A 14,454-nucleotide genomic window follows, 5' to 3' on the forward strand; every position below is an offset into this window, starting at 1 on the left:
CTTTAAAGGGTTAATGGTGTGAGGTAGTCAGACACGAACGTCAAGGAAGGTGGTAGGGAAGCAGACTAGGCAGGCATTTCAGATTTCAAGGTGAGCAATTTATTTACACTGAACTTAATATAATGTAACTTAACAAAACTTCCCCCCCAAATCAATTCAATTAACTCAACATAACATGGCTCTGGTGACACAGCTCACCTCTCCTCTCTCTTGCATCTGGTAGAGACTGGCTTTAAATAGGGCCATCAATTTCCCTCCAATTGCCCAGCCAGTACCACTCACTCAACTGAGGGATGTAAAACTCTACACAAATGATTTAAAAACACAAAACCTCTACACACTTCTAATATGCACATTTACACAACTAAATGGCAATATTAACAAAAGGAAAAACATTCAACAAATTCCTTTAAACCTTAACACAAACAAAAGGAAGCATCTCTATGGAAAAAGAAACCCCTCCACTTGGTTTGACCCGCTGATGTCATGTGTGACATCATCAGGATTTTAAAATGAGGAAATGCCAAGCGGGCGTTTCCCCACACCTGACCCTCATGAAGACTGAAAAGACAAACAAAGTAAGTATGAACAAATGACTTAATCTGTAACATAATAAAATATAAAGAAACATAACTTAGTATTTGTCTTAATTTGCAGAATGTTTGATTTGCCGGCAACAGAACGCTTACACAAACAAACCCGGGATAGTGAGTGAAGCAATGTTACTTGACAAATAGCAAATGGAAGCAAATACATAGAAACAGAATAATGTGTACAATGTGCAAAATAAAGTAAACACATATGGGACAAATGGAGAGCTTTACAACTGCTCCTCCACTTTGTCACAAATGGGATGACAGGAAGACATTACCATAAGCATACATTAAGGTATTTACGTTGCATTTGTATTAGTAATTTAATGAATTAGTATTCTTAAGAACACTACTGCAAACAACCAACACCATATAGATAACAATCAAACGAATATTTCAGGGTTTTTTTTAAGCATCACATTTATTTAACTTCACCTCAGCTTATCAAAAGTCACAACAAAAATCACAGCGTGATCTCCAAGTCTGCATAAGTCTACACTAACATGTCATCATTTATGTTTTTTCATCATGATTTTATGCTGACAGTTGCAACACAACATATCTCTGTGTGTAATTAGTTACTTTTTAAAGGCAGTAAATAGGCTTTTTAAATAATGAACTGTTAGTCTCACAGCCTTCGTGAAATGTTCATAAAATTAATAATCTGTCAGGTGAGTTCATCTTTTATATCTGTAAAAATGGATGAATAAATACAGGGCTGCATGCTCTTGGTGGCGCTGTCACTTGGTGTTCGCTCGCTCTGCGGTAGAGTATCACTTCCTGTTCCTGCTCAAACACAGTGGTGTTTCAGAGTAGCTTTTCTGCTTAGCAATTTAATTAAAAATCTTTTGATACATTCCTTTTTCATAGTATAATCTTCACGTGCTTCATTTGAATCACCCTTTCTGTGTGCTCACTACCTAATTTATAGCCAAAGTATTCACTCACTGTCTCTGTACTGTTTTGCTAGCTTAGCTTAGCTCAGCTCGTAGCCGACTCGTTAGCACCATGGCCTCTTCACCTGTCCCTCCTGCACTTTCCTGCTCATTGTGTCAGATGTTTAGTTACTCCTTGGCCTCCTTTAGCAGTAATGATACCTGTAACAAATGTAGCTTATTTGCAGCTCTGGAGGCCAGGATTACTGAATTGGAGACTCGGCTTCGCACCCTTCATTCACCCGTAGCTAGCCAGGCCCCTGTAGCTGGTGCAGCCGAAGATAGCGTAGGCCCCGCTAGCTGTTCCCCGGCAGACCCCAAGCAGCTGGGGAAAGAGGGCGGCTGGGTGACGGTGAGGAGGAAGCATAGTCTTAAACTGAAGCCCCAGGTACACCACCAACCTGTTCATGTGTCTAACCGTTTTCCCCCACTCGGCGACACACCCGCCGGGGGTCAAACTCTGGTAATTGGTGATTCTGTTCTCAGACATGTGAAGCTAGAGACACCGGCAACCATAGTCAATTGTCTTCCAGGGGCCAGAGCAGGCGACATTGAAGGAAATTTAAAACTGCTGGCTAAGGGTAAACGTAAATACAGTAAGATCATAATTCACGTCGGCAGTAATGACACCCGGTTACGCCAATCGGAGGTCACTAAAATCAATATTGAATCGGTGTGCAACTTTGCCAAAACAATGTCGGACTCTGTAGTTTTCTCTGGTCCCCTCCCCAATCAGACCAGGAGTGACATGTTTAGCCGCATGTTCTCCTTAAATTGCTGGCTGTCTGAGTGGTGTCCCAGAAACGATGTGGGCTTCATAGATAATTGGCAAACCTTCTGGAGGAAACCTGGTCTTGTTAGAGAGACGGCATCCATCCCACTTTGGATGGAGCAGCTCTCATTTCTAGAAATATGGACCAATTTATTAAACCCCCCAAAATATGACTATCCAGAGTTGGGACCAGGAAGCAGAGTTGCAGTCTTACACGCCTCTCTGCAGCTTCTCTCCTCCTGCTACCCCCCCAAAAACCCATCTCCGTTGAGACTGTGTCAGCTCCCAAACAGACAAAAAACAAACTAAAACCAGCAATAAACAATTTAAACATAAAAATCAAAAGAAAGAACAATACAGTATCCACATCTGAACCAAAGAGTAAAACAGTGAAATGTGGATTATTGAATATTAGGTCTCTCTCCTCCAAGTCTCTGTTAGTACATGACTTAATAATTGATCAACAAATCAATTTACTCTGCCTTACAGAAACCTGGTTGCAGCAGGATGAGTATGTTAGTTTAAATGAATCAACACCCCGAGTCATTCTAACTACCAGAAATCTCGAAGCACAGGCCGAGGGGCGGTGTGGCAGCAATTTTTCACACCAGTCTATTAATTAACGAAAGACCAAGACAGACTTTTAATTCATTTGAAAGCCTGATGCTTAGCCTCGTCCACCCCAGCTGTAAAAGTCAGAAACCAGTCTTACTTGTTATCATCTATCGTCCACCTGGGCCTTACACAGAGTTTCTGTCTGATTTCTCAGACTTTTTATCTGATTTAGTGCTCAGCTCAGATAAAATAATTATTGTGGGTGATTTTAACATCCATGTAGATGCTAAAATGACAGCCTCAACATGGCATTTAATCTGTTATTAGACTCAATTGGCTTCTCTCAAAATGTAAAAGAACCCACCCACCACTTTAATCACACTCTAGATCTTGTTTTAACATATGACATAGAAACTGAACATTTAACAGTGTTTCCTGAAAACCCTCTGCTGTCTGATCATTTCCTGATAACATTTACATTTACAATAATTGATTACACAGCAGTGGAGAGTAGACTTTATCACAGTAGATGTCTTTCTGAAAGTGCTGTAACTAAGTTTAAGAATATAATCCACCCACTGTTATCATCTTCAATGCCCTGTACCAACACAGAGCAGAGCAGCTATCTGAACGCTACTCCAACAGAGGTCGATTATCTTGTTAATAATTTTACCTCCTCACTACGCATGCGACTCTGGATACTGTAGCTCCTGTGAAAACTAAGGTCTCAAATCCGAAGTACCTGACTCCGTGGTATAATTCTCAAACACGTAGCCTAAAGCAGATAACTCGTAAGCTGGAGAGGAAATGGCGTGTCACAAATTTAGAGGATCATCATTTAGCCTGGAGAAATAGTTTGGTGTTTATAAGAAAGCCCTCCATAAGCCAGAACATCTTACTATTCGTCACTGATTGAAGAAAATAAGAACAACCCCAGGTTTCTCTTCAGCACTGTAGCCAGGCTGACAAAAAGTCAGAGCTCTACTGAGCCAACAATCCCTTTAACGTTAACTAGTAATGACTTCATGAACTTCTTCACAAATAAGATTTTTATCATTAGAGAAAAAATTACCAATAATCATCCCACAGATGTGATATTATCTACAGCTACTCTTAGTACCATTGATGTTAAGTTACTCTTTTTCTCCAATTGATCTTTCTGAGTTAACTTCAATAATTACTTCCTCCAAACCATCAACGTGTCTTTTAGACCCCATTCCTACAAAACTGCTCAAAGAAGTCCTGCCATTAATTAATTCTTCGATCTTAAATATGATCAACCTATCTCTAATAATCGGCTATGTACCACAGGCCTTCAAGCTGGCTGTAGTTAAACCTTTACTTAAAAAGCCATCTCTAGACCCAGCAGTCTTAGCTAATTATAGGCCAATCTCCAACCTTCCTTTCATATCAAAAATCCTTGAAAGAGTAGTTGTCAAACAGCTAACAGATCATCTGCAGAGGAATGGCTTATTTGAAGAGTTTCAGTCAGGTTTCAGAGCTCATCACAGCACAGAAACAGCTTTTAGTGAAGGTTACAAATGATCTTCTTATGGCCTCTGACAGTGGACTCATCTCTGTGCTTGTCCTGCTAGACCTTAGTGCTGCGTTTGATACTGTTGATCATAATATCCTATTAGAGCGATTAGAACATGCTGTAGGTATTACAGATACTGCACTGCAGTGGTTTGTATCATATCTATCTAATAGACTCCAATTTGTTCAAGTAAATGGAGAGTCCTCTTCACACACTAAGGTCAATTATGGTGTTCCACAGGGTTCAGTGCTAGGACCAATTCTATTTACATTATACATGCTTCCCTTAGGCAGCATCATTAGAAGACATAGCATAAATTTTCACTGCTATGCAGATGACACGCAGCTCTATCTATCCATGAAGCCAGGTAACACACACCAATTAGTTAAACTGCAGGAATGTCTTAAAGACCTAAAGACCTGGATGGCCGCTAACTTTCTGCTTCTTAATTCAGATAAAACTGAGGTTATTGTACTCGGCCCTGAAAATTTAGAAATATGGTATCTAACCAGATTCTTACTCTGGATGGCATTACCTTGGCCTCCAGTAATGCTGTGAGGAACCTTGAGTCATTTTTGACCAGGACATGTCCTTCAACGCACATATTAAACAAATATGTAAGACTGCTTTCTTCCATTTGCGCAACATCTCTAAAATTAGAAATATCCTGTCTCAGAGTGATGCTGAAAAACTAGTTCATGCATTTATTACTTCCAGGCTGGACTACTGTAATTCTTTATTATCAGGATGTCCTAAAAACTCGCTGAAAAGCCTTCAGCTAATCCAAAATGCTGCAGCAAGAGTCCTGACAGGGACTAGAAAGAGAGAGCATATTTCTCCTGTTTTGGCTTCCTTCATTGGCTTCCTGTTAAATCCAGAATTGAATTCAAAATTCTGCTCCTCACATACAAGGTCTTAAATAATCAGGCCCCATCTTATCTTAATGACCTTGTAGTACCATATCACCCTATTAGAGCACTTCGCTCTCGCTCTGCAGGCCTACTTGTTGTTCCTAGAGTATTTAAAAGTAGAATGGGAGGCAGAGCCTTCAGTTTTCAGGCCCCTCTTCTGTGGAACCAGCTTCCAGTTTGGATTCGGGAGACAGACACTATCTCTACTTTCAAGATTAGGCTTAAAACTTTCCTTTTTGCTAAAGCATATAGTTAGGGCTGGACCAGGTGACCCTGAATCCTCCCTTAGTTATGCTGCAATAGACATAGGCTGCCGGGGATTCCCATGATGCATTGAGTTTTTCCTTTCCAGTCACCTTTCTCACTCACTATGTGTTAATAGACCTCTCTGCATTGAATCATATCTGTTATTAATCTCTGTCTCTCTTCCACAGCATGTCTTTATCCTGTCTTCCTTCTCTCACCCCAACCGGTTGCAGCAGATGGCCCCGCCCCCCCCTATCCCTGTTCTGCCGGAGGTTTCTTCCTGTTAAAAGGGAGTTTTTCCTTCCCACTGTCACCAAAGTGCTTGCTCATAGGGGGTCATATGATTGTTGGGTTTTTCTCTGTATTTATTATTGTGCTATCTACTGTACAATATAAAGCGCCTTGAGGCGACTTTTGTTGTGATTTGGCGCTATATAAATAAAATTGAATTGAATTGAGAAATGAGAAAAAAAATGTGACCCTCATTGTATTGATATTTCGTAACTGTCAGATTACAGATGCATGAAGTAGTCGAGGACTAAATTCAAACGCATTGTGGTCCTGATTCATCATTGTAGTAACAACTAACAATGTTAATGAGTTTAAACTGCGTGACAGCGCCATAAGATGAACTTACTGACCTTGGTTTGTGGTGCAGCTCAGTAGTGAGATCAGAACTAAAGAGAAATTAAACTCAGGTTAGTTTAGAGTTTGTGGTGTTTAATGAAGTGATCAGAGAGCAGAGCAGACACAACATCTCTGTGAGCTGACTGTAAGAAAATACTGAAGCAGAGTCAGAGCAGGAAGGAGGAAGATTGTTGGATTCAAAGATGTGAAGAAGATTCATGTTACAGACAAACATCACTGAAAAGTAAAGACTGGCTTTTTGAGCTTTTTACAGATTTCATCATCTGAATCTTCCAGAAATACACAGAGTGAACTTACAGAGCAGCCACAACAAAGATGTTTCCTCCATTTAAATCCTCAAACTTTATGTTAGATGAAGTTGATCCTTTTCTTCAGGACGATGGAGGAGTTTTCTTTGAAGCTGTCAGAGACGAGGACGATGTTAAACATAAAGTTTGATCTTCTTGTTAGTGACAGCAGGTCAGCTGAGACTTGTTGCTGCTTTTCTGTTCTGATGTCAGAGAGACAATAAACTGTGTGGCTGCGACTGCACCTTACATCACCAACACACTGACTTTAGTTCAGCTCAAGCATCTTAAACTGGTTTCAGTGCAACTAAAACCTCCATGAGTCTAAAACAAGAAGTAATGAACCGATCATCACGTCTACTTTAACATTTGCAGTCTGAGTCCTAACGTAACAATAATGTTCACGTGATCTCAGATCTAAAAATGGTGTCTGCTCTCTGACATCAATCCTAAGAAGTAACTGAGATCAGCAGCAGTTTGACAGCCAGTAAACGCGTCTCTCTGCTTCTTCTTCTTTCTGCAGCATTACATGTCACAGGGTCAGTGCGCTTTTCTCTGCCAGGAAGCACTTTTATATGAGAGTTAACCCCACAAACACAAACATGTAGTCCTAATAAACACTGACAGAAAATCAGCTTTGTTTTTATCGACTGCTCCAGCTGGCTCACACACTGAAGAACTAAACAGTAGAACATGGGTTGATGTTTATACCTGAAGTGTAAATGACACATTTATTTTCTATAAATTCAGTTTTAACTGCAATTGGATGTTGAATAAAAATATTCTATGGCACAGATATATTTCCTTATGTGTGGATGTTTGATTTAGAAAAGCAGGTGAGATCATCTAGACTGTCAGAAAATCAGGTTTGGTGATGCAACAGGAAGAGGATTTTTTCTTTTTTAAATAAATGTATCCCACTAGTGTACTTTTCACTTGGAAGGGGAGCGTTGGAGAGCAGTGCTGCCACTCGCCTGTCCAAGCAACTCCAACTGATTCCTTGGCTACAGCCCTTTTTATTGTCAGCAAGCAATCATTCGTGAATATGCAATTACAAATACACGTGACATTCTTAAGCAGGCACATCTGAACAACATCAGTGTCCTCTGTGTGTGTCTGTGTGTTTCCAGCCATACTATACATAGACATACAACATTTCAATGAACTTAAACTGTGTGTATGATGTATGCAGAAAAGCAGAAATAAGCATCTTGCTAAACTATAAAAACATGAACTTGCAATAGGTCATATCTCAAATGCACATTTAAAGGTGTGAAGTCTGAACAGAACATGGTGCTTTCCAAATGTATAACATAGCTCATCTCTGGACTAAGCTGCACTCTAAATAAAGAAATCACATTTTGTCAGCACAGACACAGATAAAGGAAATATTAGAAGGTTGAAAATAAATCCTCTGACTGTCTGGCTTTTTCTTCATAATGACAGGCATATTAGGACACATAAAGGCAATGATTATATATCTATATATTTTAGCACAAGTGACAATATAAAAAATATAAATTCCAACACATGCAATGTTTTGTTTTGTTTTTTTGATAACTTTATTTTAGATTTTAAAAATATAAAACAAAAACAAACCGGCTCAGATGTGTTACAGAAAAAACAATGAATTCAGACAAACATGCACTTCACAAAACACCACAGGATAGAGTACCAAAAGCTGGAGTTGATGAGAGTTTACAAATCTGGGTCCAGTCCAATCTGGTCCTTGCAAAGTGTTCCAAGAAGGTGTTCCAGACATTCAGAACAGAATCTTTTGAGTCTTTGCTGAACTTTTCCATTTGTATTATGGACATAATGTCTGTTACCCACAATTGAAAGGAAGTGCGAGAGGGGGACTTCCATTCCCTCTTGGCAGCAATCAAACCTAGTTCCAATGGCCGCTGCACGGTAACCGGGAGTACCTCTGACGCTGGAGAACATCCAAAAATTACAAGTTCAGGTTCAGGCTGTAGAGGTTTCATATATGCCCTGGAGTACCAGTCAAATATTTTAAACCAAAAGTTTGTTAATGAGGGACAAAACCAAAAGGCATGGAACAACATACCTTCTGCCTATCTACACCTGCCACACATTGGGGAGATAGAAGGATAAATCTTGTGCAGTCTGACGTTAGAGTAGTGCAATCGGTGAAGGATTTTAAATTGAATTAATTGGCGTCTATGGAGCAAGAATGGATTTTAGACAGACACTTACTCCACATAGATTCAGGCACCTTCATCCCCGATTCATTCTCCCAAGCCTGCCTAATCCCAGCAGTATGATAATGGGAATGGGATAAATGGGAAGATTTTGACACAAATATAAAAATTTGGGGAGAGAAATCATCTTGATTAAATTGATGCGTCCAAACATTGACAAGGTCAGTGTTTTCCAATATTTAATATTCAATGCTTTGCTTTAGCCCTGACACATACTCAGTGAAATTCAATTTAAATAATAATTTAGGATCTTTATGTATGATCAGGCCAAGGTAGGCTAGATGATTCCTAACTACCTTAAATGGAACTTACAGCAGAAATTCTGGCGAGCTATTATTGGAAAGAGGCATAAACTCACTCTTTGACCAGTTGATTGTATATCCTGATAGTTTACCGACAGATATGATCAAGGAGCCCCTTCATGTCTGGATGTTGTCTTATGGCCACAGTGAGAGGCTCCAACATGATGGCAAAGAGTGCTGGGGATAGTGGACAGCTCTGTTGCATCGAGCGCTGCAGAAGGAATGGACCAGACCGATTGTTATTTGTCAAGATGGAGCACATTGGTTCTGTGTAAATCAATTTCACCTACTAAATGAAAGATACACGAAATCCAAATCTGCGCAGTGACTCAAACATGTAGGGCCACTTGACCTGATCAAAAGCTTTATGTGCATCCAGGGCCAAAAGAGAGGCTCCCTTATAATTTTTGTAGTCGGAATAGATTATATTGAGTAATCGCCGTTGAAAAAGGAAAGTCTGCCAGGGATGAACTCCGTCTGGTCAGGATGAATAATAGATGCCAAATGATTATTCAATCTAGGATTTTTGTAATTATCTTACAATCAAAATTTTGGAGTGCAATTTTCCTTCATTCTTTGAGTTGCGCAGCATCCTAAGCACAAATGGTGCATACATACATTGCACAAACATCACACTGGGAAGACAGGTCAGAAAAAGAAATAAATTTAATGGTTTGTACAATACTCAGTGACAGAGCTGCAGTGGTGCACATACAGTACATGATTGATCTTCTACTCTGAGCAGGAATATTTGCTGGTTATTTACAGAAAAATTGTTGAGAGATGAACATCAGAGTCCATTTATTTAAATAATCTCCACATCAGAGATGGAGATTACAAAGTTAGTGTAACTCACAGAGACACAACAGAGCTCTGATTCAGAAGTGATACTCTGTGGTGACATCACAAATGACATCATAATGCTCATCAAGTCCCTGATCAGGATGAGTGGGCTGGATTGACACACAAATGTTTTTTCCTGTAAAAATTTAAGATGTGTTTCAGCTGTTAATGTATAGAGAATTCAGCATGTTGATTAATCGGAGAATGATTCAAAGTGTTACCTTTAGTTCACTGTCGACATAAAGACACCACGAGGAGAGTGGAGATAAAGTATGGACAGAACACCACCAGGTGGATAAATACAAGTGATAACAAGTCAGGACGTGGAGTTGATGGAGTGAGAGGTGGTGTAGAGGAGGGTGGAGGTGTGGTAGTATGTTTTTCTGCAGAGAGAATCCCACCTGTTCATGTGAATATGTGGCTGAAATAAGAGGTTTAATCAGAGTGAAGCTCCTCACCTGTGACAGTGATCCAGCTGGATGGAGACTCTCCATGACCGCTGATGTCACACTTGTAGAGGCCTTCATCAGACCTGGAAACATGCTGGATGGTCATGTGACCTGTAGGCTGCTTCCTGATGAGGGAGCCATCTTTATAGAAAGCAGCTGGGAGGTTGGAGGGAGTGGTCTTTGTTTTACAGAGCAGAGTGACGTCATCTCCCTCCATCACAGGGAGGACAGGACTCTGCAGGATCACTGATCCACCTCAACACAGAGACAAACTACAGCATTTCATCCATTTACACACAGCTTCATCAACACTAACTCCACACACTCAGCTTACCAGTGACTGTCAGGTTAACCATGTTACTGATGGGACCCTCTCTGCACTCACACCAGTAAACTCCACTGTCTCGTTCAACGATGTAACTGATGTCACATGAAGAGTTAAATGATGTTCCCCACCCACCTCCACACTGACTGGTATTTCCTTTGCTTGTGTTTCTCCTCAGAGTCCATCCAGCAGAGCTGTCGTCCTCCTCACAGCTCAGAGACACAAAGTCTCCTTTAAAGAACTGAGAGCTGCTGGGACTCACAGTCAGACGAGCTGTGAGGAAGAAAACATATAGAACTACAGTGTCAGTACAGTCTTTTACAACCACTGAAGTCCTCATACCAGATGTCATTGTATGGTCAATAAATCAGTTGTTTCTTGTATTAGACTAATTGCCAACAAGCAATTTTTGGTGTGTATGATCTAAATGAGGCATGACAACATTTAGGCTGAACAAGAGTAACACTGACATGTTCTTAATTAATGTGTCCCACTGTCTCCTGGAAGAGTGAGTCAGGTTCACAGTGTGACAGAAGAAGGTTACTGACCTTGGTTTGTGGTGCAGCTCAGCAGTGAGATCAGAACTAAAGAGAAATTAAACTCAGGTTAGTTCAGAGTTTCACATTCAACAAGACAGCAGAGGCATGAAAAACACAGAGTGAACTTACAGAGCAGACACAGCAGAGACGTTTCCTCCATCCTGCTGCTCAATGATATCAGACCAACACTGAGATCAGTTCATGGTCACACTGAGTAAAACCCTCCTCTTCCTCTTTCTCTGTCTCTGGGTCTTTGACTTCTGGTTAGAAAAAACCTTGTGTGAAAAAGCTTTGTGTGTTCATTTCTCTGCTTCCTTGAAACCAAAGTTTTACACGTTTCAACTGAATATTGAATAAGAACGAAAAGCAACAATATCCACGACTGACAGTTGACCTTGAATGCAACATCAGTACCTGTATGATGTCTTCACTGACTCTCCGACCTCTTTTAATGGATGTTTTCTCAGCTCTTTGAAATAATTACATTGACTGCATTAATGTAATTATTGATTTATTTAATAATATCGCAGATTGAGCCAAACAAACTGTGTCTTCCTGTAGTTGACTGTGCAAACTTTAGTTGGTTTTGTGCAACACAGCACATCTCTGTGTGTAATTAGTTACTTTCTACAGTAAATAAGTAAAGTAATCCATTATACTAACACTGCTACTCACACAGTCTTTGTTGAAGGTTCATCATAAAGTTAGTGATCTGTCAAGCTTTGGTTGGTCTTTTAAAGCTGTACAAACAAACAAATAAGAGAATTAACTGAAAGAAGATGATCCTTATCATACTGATATTTCATAACTGTCAGATTAGAGATGCATGAAGTATCTGAGCGATAAATTTGAACACATTCTGGTCCTGCTTCCTCATTGGCTGCAGTAGTAACACTGATGGCTTTAATGACTTCAGACTGTCACATGATGACGTTACTGACCTTGGTTTGTGTTGAGGCTCAGCAGTGAGATCAGAACTAAAGAGAAATGAGTGTCAGGTTAGTTTAGAGTTTGTGGTGTTTAATGAAGTGATCAGAGAGCAGAGCCAGGAACATCTCTGTGAGCTGATTGTAAGGAAATAATGAAGCAGAGTCAGAGCAGGAAGGAGGAAGACTGTTGGATTCAAACATGTGAAGAAGATTCATGCTACAGACAAACATCACTGAAATCGAACTACAGACATGACTGGGACATAAAATCAGCTCTGGCATTAAGAGTGGCTCATGTTCAAAGTAGCTGTTCATTTTACTTGAATCTCTCCCTTTCTAGTTATGTCTCTTCATTATCTTACTGTTAATTTCACATCTTTGTCACTTCCTTACACTCTTAGACTATGTCTACACTAATCCAGATAAATTTGAAAACGGCGTTTTTGTCTAAAAACGCTCTGCATCGATGCTATCGTTTTCAGTCATTTCCATCCACACTTAAAACGCTACGTTCCAGTACTGCGCATGTGTGAAACGTAAGAGGAGTTGACCTGCCTCACTTCCGACTGCATCATATGACTAAAATGTGTCATCATTTTCGAAAGCCTCCGTTTTTCCAGTCCGCACTGCGACGTGAAAACGCTGTTTTCAAATTTATCTGCGTTTTCAAAAAGCTCACACTTCCTTGACCAAAAACGTCGTCTCAGTGTGGACGGACGAAGGCCAAAATGGAGAGAAAAAGATGCATTTTCAAACAAAATCGGATTAGTGTGGACGTAGCCTTATTGGGACTGCTTTCCCTCCTCCTCTTCTTCTCAGAGTCACAGCCTCCTGTGACTGTGATGAGTCGTTACTGGTTGTTGCTGGTATGACTGTTGACAGTGCAGCAGCAGCCCTGACAGCTAACATGTGATAAGAGTCTTTCTTCATCTTTCTGCACTGTTACATGTCAGAGCATCAGTGTGCTTTTCTCTGAGGATACAAGTGTTAAACCCACAAACATGTGACCCAACTAAACACTGGGTGAAAAGCTGACACAAACACTGAAAAAATAAAAGTCCTTCACCTGAATCTCAAAACATTAGAAATGGCTTTGCAACCATAATAAATGTGTCCCACAGTCTCCTAGAACTAAAGATAATGTTTCCTCCTACCTGCTGCTTCCTGATAATCAGACCAACACTGAGATAAGTTCACAGTCACATCTAGTAAAACCTTCCTCCTCCAGCCTGTGACTGACTGTGTGTTGTGGCTTTCTCTCCCTCAAGCATTATGAGAAACATTCATTCTTTGACTGAAAAAAGTGGAAAAATAAAGTGTTAAAGATTCAAACTGAAACAGTAACGATTAACAGCAACAGATATCAGGACCTGAAGGCAACATGAGCATCTGTGTGATGCTTTCATTGACCCTCCGACCTCCTGTAAGGAGTGTTTGAAGCTCTTTTTACACAAAGAAAATAAAATTCAACTATTTAATATATTATTAATAATACATTCAATGATTTTTTTCAGAACTTTTGCAGATTGTTAGAAACCAGCTGTGTCTTCCTGTAGCTGAATGTAGGTCAACTGTGAGGTCTGAGTTGGAGGTGGGCTTTAGCTCCTCTCTGTTTCAATCACTGACTTGTGGTCAGAAAGATAGTAAATAAATGTTTGGCTGAACAACATCAGACTGAAAGAAACATTAAAGATGTGAATCAGAATACTTTATTGATCCCTGTAGGGGAAATGTTGTGGGTTACAGTGCTCCAGTACAAACAGTAACAAAAACAGACAATACAAGAAGTAAAAAATAGCACAATATATACAATATATATATATATACACATATAAGTCACTTACTAGTTAATATCTGAATAAGAAAGAAGAGCATGTGCAAAAAGGGTTGTTTACAGTGTATCAGGTGGAGGAGTTGTACAGGGAGATGGCCACAGGCAGGAATGATTTCCTGTGTCGTTCAGTGGTGCTTTTCAGTACTCTCAGTCTTTCACTGAACGTGCTCCTGTGACTGACCAGCATGTCATGGAGTGGGTGGGAGGTGTTATCCAACATTGTCTTTATCTTGGACAACATCCGCCTCTCTGACACCACCTTGAGGGAGTCCAGCTCCATCCCCACAACTGTTACGGTCCTGAGTCTGTGGACTCAGTGTTTTTCTGTTTGTATTAGTTTTCCTTGATTTCATGATGTGTTTTGATTTCTGTCGCTAGTATTCCTAGCTCCCTAGTTCCTTGGCATTTCTTGTGTTCTAGTTCTTAGGTTGTGGTTCTGTGTTACTTCTGTTCAGTTTCCTGTTTTACTATGAAAGTCTGTGTACTATGTCAGTGTGTTGAGTTTTGCCTCCCCTTGTCTTGTGATG

At 40.1% G+C, this 14,454-nt stretch overlaps 1 long non-coding RNA gene across 1 annotated transcript; it reads right to left on the minus strand.

Moving 5' to 3' along the window:
* Positions 1-7,673: 7,673 nt before the first annotated feature.
* On the minus strand, positions 7,674-10,368 carry LOC120435878. The gene is made up of 3 exons (XR_005609989.1): positions 10,310-10,368; positions 10,073-10,234; positions 7,674-9,987 (listed from the first exon to the last, which is right to left on the minus strand). It is a non-coding gene; the product is annotated as an uncharacterized LOC120435878 (long non-coding RNA).
* Between the last annotated feature and the right edge of the window lie 4,086 nt (positions 10,369-14,454).

The sequence above is a fragment of the Oreochromis aureus genome, linkage group 3 (assembly GCF_013358895.1).
Source record: "Oreochromis aureus strain Israel breed Guangdong linkage group 3, ZZ_aureus, whole genome shotgun sequence".
NCBI classification, from domain to species: domain Eukaryota; kingdom Metazoa; phylum Chordata; class Actinopteri; order Cichliformes; family Cichlidae; genus Oreochromis; species Oreochromis aureus.